The sequence below is a fragment of the Abramis brama genome (assembly GCF_963993115.1).
Source record: "Abramis brama genome assembly, chromosome: 10".
Classification (NCBI taxonomy): Eukaryota; Metazoa; Chordata; class Actinopteri; order Cypriniformes; family Leuciscidae; genus Abramis; species Abramis brama.
Genome location: NC_139972.1, coordinates 24,950,650 through 24,965,925, shown reverse-complemented (window position 1 = coordinate 24,965,925; position 15,276 = coordinate 24,950,650). Strand labels below are relative to the sequence as shown.

The 15,276-nt window shown below is 39.3% G+C and overlaps 1 long non-coding RNA gene across 1 annotated transcript; it reads left to right on the top strand.

The window, feature by feature from the left end:
• Positions 1-352: 352 nt before the first annotated feature.
• Positions 353-1,545, top strand: LOC311091544. Its single transcript, XR_014608116.1, has 2 exons — positions 353-947; positions 1,367-1,545. It is a non-coding gene; the product is annotated as an uncharacterized lncRNA (long non-coding RNA).
• Positions 1,546-15,276: the final 13,731 nt, after the last annotated feature.

Genomic DNA, 15,276 nt, shown 5'->3' with positions numbered 1-15,276 from the left:
TATACCTTTATTACAATGTAATAATACACTCTAAAAACTCCTGGGTTATTTCTTCAACCCACTTTCTGGGTTATTTGTGTTGGGTTAAAATTATGGGTTTCTGGGTTATTTTTCAAAGAGTAACCCATGTTCTGGGTTATAGGGTTGGCTCTCTCTCTCTCTCTCTCTCTCTCTCTCTCTCTCTCTCTCTCTCTCTCTCTCTCTCTCTCTCTCTCTCTCGCCCGCCCGCAGTTGTTCTGGAATTTTCTCACAACAGTCGTTTGAAATAACGTCGCTCCGCACTCGATCCGTTTTGGCCTGTGCTTCATCGGTGCAACTTAATCTATATTTAAGGTAAGAGAGTATTTTCAGTGTTGATGTAATGTAAACTTTTCTGTGTCCATGTCCCTGTTGCTAGTTTAGCACCATTTGCTAAAAAAAATAATACGTTGCTACGTTGAGACTGGCGTTAGCTGTGGTAATTCTGTGGTTGGCATGTAGCCGCGGCTATCACGACAACATCTAGAACAACTCGAGGTAATGTTATCGCACACCGGACGCGATTTTGAACACGGTCCTGAGCCATTGCTGGGTGCCGCGGACAGACGCCGGATGGCGCCGCCGGTGTGTGTACACTCATAGACAATAATGTGTTCGAATTTTAAAGACGCAGCACTGCGCTTCTCGTCCGCGACGCGGTGCTTCTTGTCCGGTGTGCGAGCCCCATAGCCGCGGCTACAGAGCGACGAGGCAACAGTTGAGTTATGTTTACCAGCTGCGCCGTGCTTATCATATTATACAGTGCTCTACTGGCTGAAGTAGTGAGAGTTAAAGAAGCGGGTCAAGTCTTCAAATTTTTGCTAACCTCTATATTGCTATGTTTTCTCCAGGTCAATTTTGAATGGACAGTTTTGTCGCTGATAAGCTAACTGAGTGGCTGCTGTCTGAGCTGATAGAGAATTTTAGAGGTGAGCATTTTACTCTTATTGCCCTTATATCATATCTCTCTATTTTTTTTTTTTTTTTAAAGACTTAAATGTGTCAGTGCAAGATTTTGTGAAAGTCACAACTTCTTCGACAGTGGGGTATGCACAACCCTAAAAGATTCTTGTGCCTTGTCTTTAAGCTGTTATGCATAAGAATGGGCCAGATATTCACCTTTGAATTGATGTCATTACACTTTTTAATGAAAGAAAAGATGGACAGACTGTCATTCACACAAAATGGGTAATGTTAATGCTGCAAAAGAACCACATTAGTTAACTAGCAATTTGGGCCACGTAAGAAAAGAAAAAAAAGCTTGATAATGAAAGGGTGTCTGGTGAGTGGTTCACAATTGTCTCAACTTATTAACAATACTCATGTTGTCTTGTTTTCTGTCTTTCAGATGAAGACATAGATGAGGAGGCATTTCTTCTCTTTGATGAGGACACTATCAAAAATCTTGTCCCCAAAGTTGGCCCCAGGCTTAAATTCCTGAGGCTCTTCAGAGAATTGTTTTTTCAAATTTTTATTTCTAATATTGTTATTACAGTGTGACCTAAAATAAATAGGAAAATAAACATGTCCAAGTGTGTGTTTTTTCATATAGATTTTAATTTAATGCAATAAAAATGTAAAAGTGCTCGAAGTGTGTAATATAATGTAAAACAAAGTTTTATTTTCTGAAATAAGGCATACTGGGATAGTAACCCAACTCCTGGGTTAAAAAAGGATCAACTAATTTTTGGGTTATTTCTACCCAGATGTTGTTTTTTTTTAAACCCAATTTTCTGAGTTGAAATAACCCATTAATTAGTTGGTCCCTTTTTAACCCAGGAGTTTTTAGAGTGTATACAACACACACACACACACAGACACACACACACACACACACGTATGTTGGGTTTCCATATGTTTTATGGGGACATTCCACAGACATAATGACTTTTATACTGTACACACTGTATATTCTATCTACGTACACTAATCCTAACCATCACAGAAAACTTTCTGAATGTATATATTATCAAAAAACATAATTTAGTGTGATTTATAAGATGTTTTCCTCATGGGGACCAAAAAATGTTCCCACAAGTACAAGGATTTCGGATATTGCCATAGATGTGGGGACATTTTGTCCCTGTACCTGAATAACACACTCACACACACACACACACACACACACACACACACAGTAGGAAAAAGGCAGCATAATGACAGTAAGCACAGTTAGAACAGAATTAAATCGAATTTGTGATGATGGTGGTGACAGATCAGAGGAGGAAAAAAGCAAAGCTAGTGAATCACACTCATTTAAGTTCTTTTGTGGATTTTATTCCTTCGTTTTGAAGTGTCTTGTTTCGAACAAAGCACATTAGGATTGTTTTTTTCTGTCTTTTTATAGTGCGTCCCATTTGATGTGTGAAAAATGTCAGCCTTTGATATTTGAAAATTAGATAGAGTTTTATTGCCTTTTCTTTTGCACCGTCAGAAGAGTCAAATATTCTGAAGGAACAATAAACATTTATATCAGTTAGTCTAGTCTGTTCATATTTTGATATTACTTTTAGATGTTTATATTCCCGCAACCTTTTTTTCCCTCCACAACCATATAAGTTAATGTAGTTAATTAGAAAAAAAATCAAATCCAGATGGCCCTTGCAAGCACCATGCTTTAAATACTGCTTCTAACTAGCTTAACTAACCATCAAGACGTCTTTTTTAAATCTTAAAGTCGGCATGAAACAGATGTTGTGATTGTGTGTTTTTGCCTATTGTGACATATATCCGAGTGAAACGGCTTCTCAAACAAGACAAAGTGTAGGGTGGGATTTGATTTTGTCCGTCGGAAATTAATTGGATGGTTGTGGTTTGCTATTGGTCGATCTCTTGTGAATGACAGGTTGTCCCGCCCTCGCGCCAGTAAACACGTCATCAGAGAAGAGAAGAGATGTCACTGCAAGAGGGTGGGGAAGTTATGTTGATTAAAGATGATGAGAGCACATGAAATTTAAAAAATAATAATAATGGTGTGCACAAATAAATAATTTATAATAAATACTGCAATATTATGTAAAAAATATTTGATTTCATGGTGACCAGGATAAACTGAACAAGCATGGCAGTTCATCCGGTTTTAAATGCCTTTTCAGCTGCATGGTAGAGCTCTTTGTATAACGGTTGATACATAAACAATTAATCCATCAGGCTAACTGAAGTGCTCTTTCTGAAAGCTAAATAGCTGACATTTAGAGAGAGGCTCAACCACCTGTCTAGTCTCAGTCAGTGTGGGCAGCACTTTTTCTGGACAGAGATAAATCTGTTTCTGTGCTTGGCGTGGGTTTACCTGTTCCTATAGGAGAGAGGTACTTCTGAAGCACATACCATCCTTTCTCATTCCCACAGACGGAGTGGGTTGTTCACCTCAACAAAATATATGTGCTTTGCATTTTTATAGTGTTAGTAAGATATTTCTTTCAGACCTGAATGAATGATCGTTTAGTTCTCCATGTGGTAATTTATTGTGACAACCACTGCAGATGATTCTTTCCTAAGGTAGACTCATAGTAATTAGTATTGGTTCATAGTAATTGATGGAATCAGATCTCGTATCAGCAATGTGCATTTGTTTGATAAATTATATTTTGGTGAGTGATTGACCATTTGATTAAACATTAGTTTTGAGACTGAGAAGACAGATTGCTGATGGGCTTTGTTGTCATTAGACTGGCAGGGACAGATAAAGCAGATCCATGGACTTTGTGTGACTAAAATAACTTTTTGTTTGTAGAAGTTAAAATCTTTAAAATAAAATTTAAAATAAAAATGTCTGTTGTTGTTAGCATTGACTTTTTATATTACATTTATATTACTATCTTTAGCTATTTCAAATTGTTTTGTGTGAAGTTTTCCAAAACAATATTTTTGAATCATCTTTGTCTGGTGGCTTTTCTGCAAATACTGCTATATTAAATAAATGTATACATTTGATTCGTTTTTTTAAATGCATGGTTGCATGCATGGTTACTTAATTTGATCTTGATCTTACACAAATAAGTAAGTTATTTGACTTTCAGACACAATTTGATGGGCTTTCTTGGAAGGCATTTTTGTTCTTTTGTGGTTTATGAAGCTTATTCGCTAAATTCTTTGGTCATGGTATCCGACATTTGTGCTCATAGAGCTATACACATATTTTCTTTGGTTGAGTAAATCGCCAGCTTGCATGTTTTTCTCTAAGACTTTGAACTTCTCCTCATGGAACATCTTTCTACATTCAGTTCTGTTCCTCAGATAGTTGGTGTAGGAGTTTGTGTGTCCCAGAGTTTCATCATTCACTGATGGCACTTTAGGGAGCAGATCCCTCTAACCACGAAGTGAGACATTTCAACTTCTCCACACAGTCTCTGATCCCCAATGTGTGAACTCTGAGCAATAACACTTCAGTCCGTGTCATTTCCTGTTTGATATGTGAAAGGGTGTTACTGCAGCTATAGTCACCAATGACTGGTTTGTGACTGAGAAAAACAGATAATCAAAAGTGAACAGATATTGTATCTGATGTAAAATGACACAACGTTCTGGAAAACAACAGAATGTATATGTGTCCGTTTAATGCAAACAGTGTAACAAGACCAAAGCATTTCCACCTTACAATTATGAGAAATCTCAAAGCTGTTCAGAAGGTGGGAGAGCAAAATACAGCAGCAACTGTTTTTTTAATCATCTGCGAGTTTATTTTACAGTGCAGTCTCTGGGTAGCATCATCTGAAAGGAATCTCCTGCTGCAGGTTGTTTTATGATTCAGTCATTCAAGCAGATGAGAGTATCTCAGGAACAAGAAGAGAGATTTTGAAGGTTCAGTTATGTAATATAACCTATATAGTTTCAATCATGTTTATGGATAGAGCATCTTCAGCATAATGTTGTATGCTATACAATGGTGTCAAGCATGTTTTAAAGTCCCCCTGTGGTGAAAATCTAAATTTTAATGTTGTGTATATCTCTATGTGGTGTTTTTTAGTATGCTTTAAAGACAAACCATGTGCAAATTCATAAGTCAACACCATTGCTGATTATTTTCTCCTTAAAACTGCAGTGAACCAAAGACAGTCTCAAAACGCTGTTTGAAATCACTGGTGTTTCTGACGTCACAAAATACCTTGCAACCAATCACGTCAACATGTGATCGTCAACGAGTGGATCTCTGAGTTGGAGTGATAGTGAGTTGAGCTGGGGCTAATTAGCATATTCATAGAAACACCCATAGTAAATGAGGCAAAGGTATGTAATTTTGGTGGTCAAAGATGAGTTTTAAGGGATACAATTATTGACTACAGGGGGACTTTAAGAAATTACAGTTATTTAACACTGATTTTGTGTCAAAGTTTAAACAGTACCAAGTTAATAAATTGAGTTATTATGTGAAGACTAGTTCTGATTGGTCAGTTGTGCCATCCAGCTGTCAGATGTTGTGTATTATGGTCGCCCATGGCAATTGTGTATCAGCCCGCTTATCCACGTGACTAAAACCGGTGCTCCACAGTGCCCACCCACTATTACAGTGATCTTGTTTCCGAAAATTGACCAAAAACCAACCAGCTACGAGGGGAATCACAACATTACAAACTTTGATTTGAAGCCAAAAAGTATTTTAAAATCAGACAAAAGGACTAACTGTACAAGACTGTGTTTAATGGCTTCATTGAGGGAAAGAACTACAATCCATGAAGCACTGCAAATGGCATGACCAAAATAAAAAAAGATGGATAAATATAGAACTATTGATTTAAACATGTTGATTATGTATAATGAAACAATATATTTTACCTTTACGTTACGTTTATTTTATTGGACTGTAATACATCTACCCCTCTGAGAAACTTGTTTTATTCTGTTGATACTTTTGAAAAAAAATTAACCAAATAAATTAAAATTTAGTCTTAAGGTTTTTAGAAAAAAAATATATATCTTAAGGATATTATTTATTTTTATTTTTGAATAACTAAAACTGAATCTCGCCATGAACATAGCCATAGAAGCTGGCATGACGTTAAAAAGGAAAGAATAAAAATATTTTGGGGACAGTTGTCAGGGTTGTAACAGGCAGGATGCTGAGACGAGGTTTAAGTAATTCAAAAACAAAGTATTTATTTATTAGAACTGAAATGGTTTCAGATTACAAAATCAAAAGACAAAACTCCAGGAATCAAACATTAACCATACAAAGACAACCATAATCTGACAACGACAGACCAAGACTGAGTAAAACACTGGGGTATATATACACAGGCAAACAGGATGATTAACAAGACACAGCTGACACAAATGAACTAATAAAACAGACCGGGGAAAACAGGACTAAACCAAAAATCACAAAAGACAGGGGAAAACGGATCACAGAAACTGAAAACATAGAAACAGATTCATAAAACAGAACTCAAAAACCTCAAAACGTCACAGTACCTCCCCCCTCCCCAAAGGCGCGTCCTCGCGCCGTATAAAACATCCAAAAGGGTGGGAGGGTGGGCATCCTAGACTCCAGGACGATCCAGACGGATGCAGGTTGGTCAGGAGACCAGGGCGGAACATGCTGTGGTCGTGGCCATGATGGAGCAGGCTGTGGACGTGGCCATGATGGAGCAGGCTGTGGGCGTGGCCATGATGGAGATGACCCTTCAGTTGGCCATGGTGGAGATGACCCTTCAGGTGGCCATGGTGGAGATGACCCTTCAGGTGGCCATGGTGGAGATGACCTTTCGGGTGGCCATGGTGGAGATGACCCTTCAGGTGGTCATGGTGGAGATGACCCTTCGGGTGGCCATGGTGGAGATGACCCTTCAGGTGGCCATGGTGGAGATGACCCTTCAGGTGGCCATGGTGGAGCTATTTTTTCAGGTGGCCATGGTGGTATTGGGAACCGCGTCAGAGAACCCTCCGCTGTTCCCTTAGCAGGTATGCGCCCCCCCAAAATTTTAATGGGGAAATTGACAGGTTCTGGCTCTTGCTCTGGAACAGACACCACCAGCTCAGGCTCAGGAACAGACACCACCGGCTCAGACTCAGGAACAGACACCACCGGCTCAGGAACAGGAACAGACACCACCGGCTCGGGCTCAGGAACAGACACCACCGGCTCGGGCTCAGGAACAGACATCACCAGTTCAGTCTCAGGAACAGACATCACCGGCTCAGACTCAGGAACAGACATCACTGGTTCAGTCTCAGGAACAGACATCACTGGTTCAGTCTCAGGAACAGACACCACCGGCTCAGACATCACTGGTTCAGTCTCAGGAACAGACATCACTGGTTCAGTCTCAGGAACAGACACCACCGGCTCAGACTCAGGAACAGACATCACTGGTTCAGATTCAGGAACAGACATCACCGGCTCAGGAACAGGAACAGACACCACCGGCTCAGACTCAGGAACAGACATCACTGGTTCAGTCTCAGGAACAGACACCACCGGCTCAGACTCAGGAACAGACACCACCGGCTCAGGAACAGGAACAGACACCACCGGCTCAGACTCAGGAACAGACACCACCGACTCGGGCTCAGGAACAGACACCACCGGCTCAGGAACAGGAACAGACACCACCGGCTCAGACTCAGGAACAGACACCACCGGCTCAGGAACAGGAACAGACACCACCGGCTCGGGCTCAGGAACAGACACCACCGGCTCGGGCTCAGGAACAGACATCACCGGCTCAGGAACAGGAACAGACACCACCGGCTCAGACTCAGGAACAGACACCACCGGCTCAGACTCAAGAACAGACATCACTGGTTCAGATTCAGGCTCAGGTTCGGCTGGGCTGATGAGAGGATCAGTAGATCTGGTGGTATGTGGAAAAAACTTGCGTGCTCTCCGAACGGATACCCAAGGTGGGTCAAACATTTTAGACCCAAGATCAGCACTATTAGAAATAAGTTTTCGTGCTCTGGGCCAGGTGATCTTTTTAAAATGTGCTGGGCTCGGAACAGGCTTCGGAACAAGACTTGGAACTGGCACCACCGGCTCAGGCACTGGAACTGGCACTGGAACTAAATCGGTTGGGTTGGCTGGATGTGAGGCGTACTGGGGGGTAAAACTTTCCCAGCAGATGGCAACAGCTTCCCTCCAGCTCAACCCCGAGAAATCGGGGAGTGGACGAGGATCGACGCTTACAGCACCAATCATATATGCTGTGATAATGGTTTCATCACATACATTCCAGTCTTTAGCCATATCACTAAACTTCACCGTATACTCCAGCAGGTCGTGGCTCTCCTTAATTACCCCTGTGAGTTGATCCCAGCACATTTTCTTTTTTGTTAGGGTCTGTCGTTCTGTCAGGGTTGTAACAGGCAGGATGCTGAGACGAGGTTTAAGTAATTCAAAAACAAAGTATTTATTTATTAGAACTGAAATGGTTTCAGATTACAAAATCAAAAGACAAAACTCCAGGAATCAAACATTAACCATACAAAGACAACCATAATCTGACGACGACAGACCAAGACTGAGTAAAACACTGGGGTATATATACACAGGCAAACAGGATGATTAACAAGACACAGCTGACACAAATGAACTAATAAAACAGACCGGGGAAAACAGGACTAAACCAAAATCACAAAAGACAGGGGAAAACGGATCACAGAAACTGAAAACATAGAAACAGATTCATAAAACAGAACTCAAAAACCTCAAAACGTCACAACAGTGAGGCAGAGCACGCTCCAAGCTTACAATCTGCTACTATTTATTGCAATCGCACATAATTCTCTCCCTCATGTTATGACCGCACTATGCTTATTTAAACAAGATAATCTCCTCTTATCTTTGAAACAAGAACCCCCCCAGACTCTTTTTCAAATAAAAAATTTTCAGTTGTATTATTGGGCTTGTAACCTAAGAGCTCTGACTTACTGGCAAGATTCACATTTCATAAACCACTCACCAGACTGGGTCCGGATAGAATCCTCAGCCTGCCTTACTTTCTCACTCTCAGCCCTCCTATTCTCACCCTTACCACTAGGTCTAGACTCTCACTCGTTGCACCCTATGGTATGGAACTCCGTCCAGATTTGGGCCCAAATTCGCAAATATTTTGGATGGCAGAGGGGTTCAATCTGTGCCCCAGTTGCCAGAAATCATAGATTCACTCAGCCTCTAAATGACCAGGCATTCTTGCTTTGGCAAGAAAAAGGTATCTTAACATTTAAAGATCTTTTTGCTGATGGTAGCTTCTTGTCTTTTGCGCAATTAGAATCTCAATTTAAATAAAGCCCACTTTTTCAGATATCTACAGGTACGTGATTTCACACGTAAAAAAAATATTTATTTTCCTTCCCTTCCTGATCCAAACCCTATTGATCAACTTTTTCCTGACGACCCAGAGCAAAGATGCACCAAAAAATGCATGGACCTCCCTGAAAAAATAAAAATAAAAAAGGTTGTTGATTGTGGCCTGTGGAATGTTGGTCCACTCCTCTTCAATGGCTGTGCGAAGTTGCTGGATATTGGCAGGACCTGGAACACGCTGTCATATACGCAGATCCAGAGCATCCCAAATACATTCATTCATGCTGACTGCAGGAATGTCCACCAGAGCTGTTGCCCGTGAACGGAATGTTAATTTCTCTACCATTAGCTGTCTCCAAATTCAGAGAATTTGGTAGTATATCCAACCGGCCTCACAACCGCAGACCACGTGTAACCACACCAGCCCAGGACCTCCACATCCAGCATCTTCACCTCCAAGATCGTCTGAGACCAGCCACACGGACAGCTGCTGCAACAATCGGGTTGCATAACCAAAGAATTTCTGCACAAACTCAGAAAACATCTCGGGGAAGCTCATCTGCATGTTCGTTGTCCTCATTGGGGTCTCGACCTGACTGCAGTTCGTCGTCGTAACCGACTTGACTGGGCAAATGCTCACATTTGATGGCATCTGGTACTCTGGAGAGGTGTTCTCTTCACGGATGAATCCCGGTTTTCACTGTACAGGGCAGATGGCAGACAGCGTGTATGGCGTCGTGTGGGTGAGCGGTTTGCTGATGTCAACATTGTGGATCGAGTGGCCCATGGTGGCGGTGGGGTTATGGTATGGGCAGGCGTATGTTATGGACAACGAACACAGGTGCATTTTACTGATGGCATTTTGAATGCACAGAGATACCGTGACGAGATCCTGAGGCCCATTGTTGTGCCATTCATCCACGACCATCACCTCATGTTGCAGCATGATAATGCACGGCCCCATGTTGCAAGGATCTGTACACAATTCCTGGAAGCTGAAAACATCCCAGTTCTTGCATGGCCAGCATATTCACCGGACATGTCACCCATTGAGCATGTTTGGGATGCTCCGGATCGGCGTATATGACAGTGTGTTCCAGGTCCTGCCAATATCCAGCAACTTCACACAGCCATTGAAGAGGAGTGCACCAACATTCCACAGGCCACAATCAACAACCTTTTTTTTAGCAAAAACAAAAGTGTTACGTTTATAATTATGTTCAGTGTAGAATCCATGGCTCTTCTATCTGTGCTAACCACAGCCTTATTCAATTCAAAGTGGTACATAGACTTCATCTATCTAAGGCCAAGCTGGCAAAGATGTATTCCTTTGTTGACACCACCTTTACAAGATGTAAGCAATCCCCTGATACATTAGCCAATAGCCCATATGTTTTGGTTATGTCCTTGTCTATCTGTTTTTTGGACGTAGATTTTTGTATCTTATTCTAGAATATTTAGTAAAGATGTTTGTGCAAATCCTTTAACTGCTATCTTTGGCATTGTGTGTGAAAAAAATACTTTGTCAAAAAGTGAATTGGACTGTATATTCTTACTTCATTGTTGGCAAGGCGCTTAATTTTAATTTTTTGGAAACAGTCCTTTCCCCCTTTTTTTAAACAGTGGGCCCAAGATGTTTTACAATCCTGAAGTTTAGAAAAAATAAGGCTTAATTTAAGGGGCTCCAGATCTAAGTTCACTGTCATGTGGCGTCCTTTCATAAATTATCTTCAAAACCAATTATAACTGTAAGTGGAAGAACTGATGCTGGTGTCAGGTTTTGCTTATGATTTACTGATGTTATTCTTTATTTTTTTTCCCTTTATAAATATGTACACAATGTAAAAGCACAATGTCCGTATGTGTGCTGTGTTATTGGGTGTGTTGATGTGTGAATATGTTTGTTGCTGATTGTTGTTTAAAATTAAAAATGGAAGAAAAAAAAAGATCTATGGGGAAGATTGGATTTTTACTTGCGTAGCCCAGCTGTTGCACTCTAAAGTCATGTCTCTCGTATCACACAACTGTCGTCATCTTGCATCTCAGTAATAGATTGTAGTGAAAATGAGCTCAGAGAACATCATGATTAATATTACAGTGATATTGTTGCAGTGTTCATCTTGTTGTTGGGATGATTGTTTTGTACATTTAATTGACTTTTTTTTTTTTTGGCAGAAGCTTTAAGATAATGTAGGTACAATTCTAAAATAATTGTAACAAATTACATTTTTTATTTGTATGTTGTAATAAGTGGGATCCTGTAGCTAACTATCATTTGCTATGCCGTATTGCTAGATTTCTATTTCTGTTGTTAGACAGAGAACTCTCTTTACAAGGAAACGTTGACATGTTACCGCTTTGACATTGTACTTTCCTGCTTACACTGCCTGATAAGGTTGCTTAAAAAGACCACCTTCATTTTATAAATCAAAACCTCTGACCTGGCCACTGTGCCAGTAAAATTCATATGTACATCTGTAGATAAGTCTGTATTTAGATATTTCTTTGTTGAAAATAACAAAGCATTCCTAATGTTTCATAATAAGTGGTAATGTGCAGCATGGCTCCTGTTCTCACATCACTGCTGTCTACAAAGAGCCAATAAAACTGTTAAACAGACAGTAAACCAAATCAGTTTCATTGAGGACTGATCTGCATGCCACTGATCTTTTCCCTCAGTGACCATTCAGATGTCATTACACTACTTGTTTAAAAACAAAACGTAGTCCTTAAGATTACATAAAGAAATAGGGCTCAATTTGAAGGATGGCTAAGGCCACTGACCTTAAACATTCGGTTTCCTGTAAAGTAGAGAACGTTGTTGTTAATTCTGCTGATGTAAATGTCACCATGTATAAAGATGGAAGTGTCAAACAGTTTTGGTCATGTTTTGCACTATACGCCATTGTTTTCCCTAAAGAAAAAAAAAAAAAAAAAATCAACTCACTAAAATTGAAATGACAACCTGCACTTATTGCATTGAAGTTCATTCCACCTTTTCAACCATTCAGAATTGCATTACTAGTTGAATAAAAGTTGAAACGCTGATATATACAGTAGATTAGTCATCATCACTGGAGGATGGAAATGGACAGGAAATAGACTATCCCATGGACAATGACAATCTGATTCATCTGCTGCTCATTAAGCGGCTGTTTGGGCAGTTTGCTTGTGGTCAAATACTGTTTAGTTTGTCTGAGTTGCTTATATATACAGAGTCATGGTGAAATGAATTCAGGCGGTGGTAGTTTTATAAATTGTACAGTTAACCCTTTCATTACCATTGTTGTTCAGAACAGCAATTTAAAACCAGCAGATGTAAACAGAGCAGACTGAATTACATCCAATCTGACATGAAATATCATGAAACTAGAATGAGGTTAAAACTGGTGTTTGTATGCCGCTTTTATTGTATTTTCAATTGCAAGCTAACATAATATCCATAACAATCCCATGTCCTGTTTTTAAAGGTGACCAAGTTAAAAATATATGTATTTTTTCTTCTTTTAATGCAATGTTTTGTGACGTATAAGCATTGGGGAATGGTGCACTTTTTATTAGAGCGCCATCTAGCGGCACAATCGTAAATTAAACTCTTTCTTTTTCTTGGTATTGTTTTGAATAAAAGAGAGCTATCCTGAATGAAGATGATAGTATATGCTTTATGGGTTTATTAGGTTGCATTTTGTTTCATATCATTAAAACAGATGCATTAGAACAGGGTTTTTCTATGACTTGTAATCGGTTGCATACCTGTAAAGTGGCACAAGGGGGCAGTTCAGACCTATATATAGAGTAACAAAATGGAAAGGGACCATGTATTATTGCATTATGTTTGCATGCCCCGAATCTTTTTCTTTCAAATTTATAGCAAATATAGACCTGAGGCCGGTTGCATAAACCTCTAAGACTAGCCTTACAAGTTAGACATCGATTTTTTTTTCTTTTTTTTTCTTTAAAGTGACTGAGCATTATAGCCAAACTAATGTCCTTATTTTCAAAACAAAGCCTTACAAGGCAACAAAATAAAAAAATAAAAAAAGAATGGCAGACATTTAGCCAAATTGGCGACGATAAAAATCTTTTGTCATTATTTTCTTTGTTATTAAAAGATAAGAACAAAGAAACACATTACATATACACAACATATAATATGCAAATTAAATAAACAGTGCTTTGTTTTTGTTTTTCAGCTACAGTAGGTGTATTTAACAGAAACGAAAGAAAGAAATTAAATGAAAAAATATGAAAATAAAATAGCACCCCCAAAAATGAAAATTGTCATAATTTACTCTCTCAAGTTGTTTTAAACCCAAATAAGATTCTTTCTTCTGTTAAAAATAAAATGACAATCAAGACAGTCAACCAATAAGAATATGACACATGAGATTAGGGGAGCACAAGACATAATCACATGATGGCAAGGGAAACACATTACAAACAGGAAACATGAGCATTTCAAAATAATAGACATGAAACATGAACATTAAACAAAACCCAAAACTAAATGTGACAATATTATTACAAATTAAAATAACTGTTTTCTATTTTAATATATTTATATAATGTAAAAATGTAATTTATTCCTGTGATGGCAAAGCGGAATATTTAGGATCTATTACTCCAGTCTTCAGTGTCACATGATCCTTCAGAAATGCTGATTTGGTGCTTGAGAAACATTTTTGCGGAAACTGTTTTTTTTTTTTTTTTTTACAGGATTCTTTGATGAATGTAAAGAGCAAAAGAACAGCATTTATTTGAAATGTATTTGTAAAAGCTAAATGCCTTTACCATCACTTTTGATAAAATTATTGCATTCTTGGTAAATAAAAGTAGGAATTAAAAAAAAAAAAATAAATAAATCTTATTGACCCCAAACTTTTGAACGGTGGTGTAGATCTAATACCGACACGGACACAGGCACCGGCATGGACACCGGCACAAAACGGACACTGACATCGACACGGACACTAGCACGGACTCCGGCACGAATGGCACCATGCCAGTTAAGCTCCATACACACAAAAAATAGAATCAGACTTTTTTTAAGACACTACATCAACACCTCTCATAATGGGAGTGGGGGAACGGGTTCCGACAGCTTTTTTTTATGATGTCGGATTCTGTTCCCCCCATGTTGCCTACACAAAGAGGTTCTAATATGTATCAAACTGATGCTAGTTAAGCACCATCAACACACAAAACAGAGTAAGCCTTTTTTTAAGCCACTACATCATCACCTCTCATAGTGGGTGTGGGGGAACAGATTCCGACAGCTGGATTGTTTGCTGTCGGATTCTGTTCCCCTCATGTTCTAATATTCATCAAACTGATGTTGGGCTTTGGGCGACCTGAGTTCAAGTCCCGAATTTATCATAATGGGAGTGGAACGGATTCCGACAGCTTGTTTGTTTGCCGTCGGATTCTGTTCCCCCCCATATTTCTTAATAATAATAATAATAATAATAATAATAATAATACATTGTATTTATAATGCACTTTTCTTATACTCAAATCGCTACAACAAACATAGTACAAAAGTACATCCGTAAAAGAAAAAAACAAAATGCAACAACAGGTAAAGTACAATATACATCCAGTGTCCAATGTCTCCAATTAAGACACAAACACTATCTTAAAAAGATGGGGTTTTAACTGTTTTAAAACTACCTGATGTTGGGGCATTCCTAACAGTTAAGGGAAGTGCATTCCACAACCTAGGGGCTGCCACAGAGAAGGCTCTTTCACCCATAGTTTTTAGTCTGCAAGAAGGTTGTATAAGGGGAATACAGTCAGCGGAGCAGAGAGGTCGAGAGGGCATATATAGCGTAATTAAATCACATATATATGATGATGCAGTTCCTTATACAGCTTTGTATGTTAAAATAAGAGTTTTAAAATCAATGTGGGCATGGACCGGAAGCCTATGCAGGTTCTTAAGCACCCCAGAGATATGCTGACGAGAAGGAGTATGTGTAAGAACACGTGCAGCTGAGTTCTGAATGTGTTGCAGGCAC